Here is a 4,043-nt window from a genome sequence, read left to right on the forward strand (position 1 = left end):
TCTGGGGCTCTTTTGTATCGAAAAGAGAAGGCTGAGGGTGACCTGATACAGGACTTTAAGATTATGCAAGGGTTTGATAGGTCAGATGTAGATAAGGTGTTTGTACTTTTGGGAGTGGGGACATCAAAACTTGGGGTCATGAATATAATAGTCATCAATAAATCCAATCTGGCATTCAAGAGAAACATATTTATCCAGAGAGGCGTTAGAATGTGCAGCTCGCTCCCACACGGAGTAGTTAAGGCGAATCGCATGGATGCATTTACGGTGAAGCGAGATAAACACATGGAGGAGAAAGGAATATTCGGGTTTGCTCATCGGGTTAGATGAAGAGGGGTTGGAGGAGGCTCGTCTGCAGCATAAACACCGGTATAGTCTCGTTGGGCCGAATTGCCTGTTTCTGTGATGTACATTCGATGTAATTCTCTGTAAGCTCCATCTGACACAGTTTTACCAACTCACTGAATCTATCAATTTCCTTTTATAACTTAATGCTCCCATCTACACTACTCACTGCGCCAAACTTGGTGTCGTCGACAAACCTGGATATACCGCTCTCTATTCCTTTATCTGCCTCATTTATGCAGATCCCTGGGGGACACCACTAATCAAATCCTGTCAATTTGAGTACATACCTATTAACCCTACTCTCTGTCCCCAACTCCAAATCAACTCCCTCCCCATGTCAATGGGTTGCTTTGAATTCCACATGTTCTCATTTCTGTTAACAGTCTCTGATGTTAAACCTTATCGAATGCCTCTGGAAGTCAATATACACATAACCCCCATGGACACTCCATCATTTACCACATTAGTTACATCTTCAAAAAGGTCAACTAGTTTCGTTAGACTTGACTAACACTTTACAAATCCATGCTGGCTCTCTCTGATCAATTCAGGATTATCCAAGTGCTCAGTCATTCTTTCCCTAATAACGGATACTGGTAACTTCCCCACAACAGACGTCAGACTAATAGGTCTATAATTTCCTGCTTTATCTCTCCTACCCTTCCTATATAATGGAATGACATTTGAAATTTTTCAATCCATGGAACAATTCCTGAATCAAGAGAGTTTTGAACGATCATGACTGAAGCATGTACAATTTCCTCACCTGTTCCCCTTAGTCCCCTGGGATGGTCACCATCAGGTCCTGGAGATTTGTTTATCTTTAGTCTAATTGTTTTCTCCAATACCATTATTTTACTTACACTGAATCCCCTTGATTTATTTTCAGTTTTCCTCGTGTCTCTGGTACATTATCCTCATGCTTTTCTGTGAGTGTCAAAAAAGGCTGCTATTTCCTGATTTTTCAATTACAATATCACCTCCATTTGTCTTTAAGGGGCCCACATTACTCTTAGTCACCCTTCTTTCTCTTAATGTACATGTAAAAACCTTGAAAGTTGTCCTTAATTTCACTCACTAGTTTTTCTCGTTTCCCTCTTTGCACCTTTTACGATTTTTTTTTTAGTTTCAGCACCACAATAAACAACTCTTCACTGTGAAATTTGCTCAATTAGTTCTTCAGTGTCAGAGCGAGAATTGTCCATCCCAAATTTATTTCAAGTAACAAACACAAGCACAAATATTCATTCGTGTATCAAAGCACTGATGGACACAGAAAGATAAACACAGCTTGAAACGCAGTCACTATCGGGATTCACAGGGAAACGGGCAAGCGAAATCGACAAAGATCAAACAGTCTGAACCCACAACAGAATGTGACGTGTAGCTGATAGATATTAATGAGAGGAGGTGGGAAACAGTGCCATGACTTGGCTCCGTGGCTTAGTTGGTTAAAGCGCTTGTTCAGTAAACAAGAGATCCTGGGTTCAACTCCCTTTGTTTAATTCGTGGTGTTTCGTGAATTTTAGACGGAAAAACGCACAGTGCGGTGTTTGTGTTTTGTTCAGGAGCCAACACAGAACTGATCAGGAAGTCTCTTCAAAAATGCCTTTTCATTATACAGACAGCCCTCTCATAGAATGTGTCCGTGACACGTTCTTGTTTCTGGGCTCGTTGAGGTTGGGGGATAATTCTCGATTCGAGGGTCATACCCTGGAGAAGCCCTAATTTAACCCGAGACTTTTGATCTCGATGTGCGGTTCAAACTTTTGCAAAGAGGAAAAATAAATCCCCAAATCACTCCACCTGAATCTCAAGCGCTTTCGGAAGAAGTTCAGTTCAAACAATCAGGACTTTAAAGGCACCTCAATGACCTGCACTTTCATTGAACGAGCTTTGCTTACAATCGCATTCGACCTTGAAACCGCTCTGGGCTTTCATCTCACTGTAGCAGAGTTTGGCCGCTCTGTGTCTGTGAGCATGTCGGTGACGAGGTTAGCTCTGATATTGGTCGCTTTCAATTTTTAAGATCTCGTCAAGTTCAGGGAAAAGAAACCAAGAATCGAATTGTCCCTGTAAGTGATGAATTGAAGGGATTGGTGCTCCAAGCAGATCTGGAAAATGCGCAGTGCGGTCGCTCAGGAATTCCAAATCCACCCTCTCGCCACTCGGCGATCATATTAACTGAGCTTTACTCTGGCCCAGTGTCACCGCGCTGAAATCGAGTATTTCTCCGGCACGTTTCTCTTAACTTCACAGTTGCTGGTTTAAGAGTGAAGACCGGCTCGTAGGATTTTCACTCCTGCAAGTTTCAACCATTCATTTTGTAAAAGTAAACTGACAGTGGACAGCTGTTCTATTGGTCACTGCAGCCTCAAGGTTTAGCTCAGTGAATTACTGGTTTCGCAGGTGACCTCTTCACTTGTCTCGATGGTGCTATTGGTTAGATTGATTCGAGCCCTTATTTTATTTTTCCTCAGGATTCATCGCCTCAAAGTTCCAGGGTTTCAATGTGTGTTTTGTCTGCAAGAAAATGTACCGTGATCATTGCCGGCTGAGCAGGGCTGATATTCCACCATTTACCCTGTGGACTAAAAAAAACCTCGTGATCGGAGAGCAGGCACATGAAACTTATAAAGGAATGGAACATTGGCTTCACGGAAATCACAATTCATCTTGACAGACAAGATCCTGAAAGGCGAATTCGCTGTGACATGGAGATTTCTGTAGTGAGCGAGACCAGACTGTTTCTATGTTCAGAGAATAAATGGCGCACGCTTTATGTTGGAAAAGCAAAACGGTGGGGATTTTTGTCATAGCCCGATGCCTTTCGTGTTGTATCAATTGTCCCTCGTTGCGTTACTTTCATCTTGATCGCATAACCAGTTAGGGCGTTCTTGTGATAAATGGCGACAATTGCCTGCTTTGATAAATTTAACAACGGCTGCACCAGATTCCTGGCGTCAAAAACACTGAACTTTTAATCCCACTCTTCAGATACAGTCTGTAAAATAATGAAATTTCATCACATGAAATGCACAAAAATCAAAGATTCCAACCACTCGCTGTGTAAAGAAGTTTTTACTCATGTCACCTTTGCTTCTTTTACCAATCACCTTAAATCTATGCCCTTTGGTTCATGTCCCTTCCGCCAATGGGAACAGTTTCACTCTATCTACTCTGTCAAGGCCCTTCATGATTTTGAATATGTCTGTCAAATCTCCTCTCAGCCTTCTCAGTTCCAAGGAGAACAATCCCAGCTTCTTCAGTCTATCCATGTAATTTAAGTCCCTCATCCCTGGAATCATTCCAGTAAATCTCCTCTGCACCCTCTCAAGGCCTTCACATCCTTCCAAAAGTGCACTGCCCAGAACGGGACACAATACTTCATTTGTGGCCGAAATAGTGTTTTATGAAGGTTCATCATGACTTCCTTGTTTTCTAATGTATGCCCTCTTCATAAAGCCCAGGACCCCGTCTGCTTTTTAAACCGCTTTCTCAACCTGCCCTGCTACTTTCAAGGATTTCTGCACATATACCCCAAGATCCCTCTGTTCCTCTGACCCTTTCAGAATTGTGCCCTCTAGTTTATATTGCCTCTCCTCGTTTTTCCTACCGAAATGCATCACCTCGCATTTTTCCGTGTTAAACTTCATCTGCCACGTGTCTGTCCATGCCACCGGCGTGTCCATATC

This window comes from Heptranchias perlo, unplaced genomic scaffold, assembly GCF_035084215.1.
Source record: "Heptranchias perlo isolate sHepPer1 unplaced genomic scaffold, sHepPer1.hap1 HAP1_SCAFFOLD_1044, whole genome shotgun sequence".
Classification (NCBI taxonomy): domain Eukaryota; kingdom Metazoa; phylum Chordata; class Chondrichthyes; order Hexanchiformes; family Hexanchidae; genus Heptranchias; species Heptranchias perlo.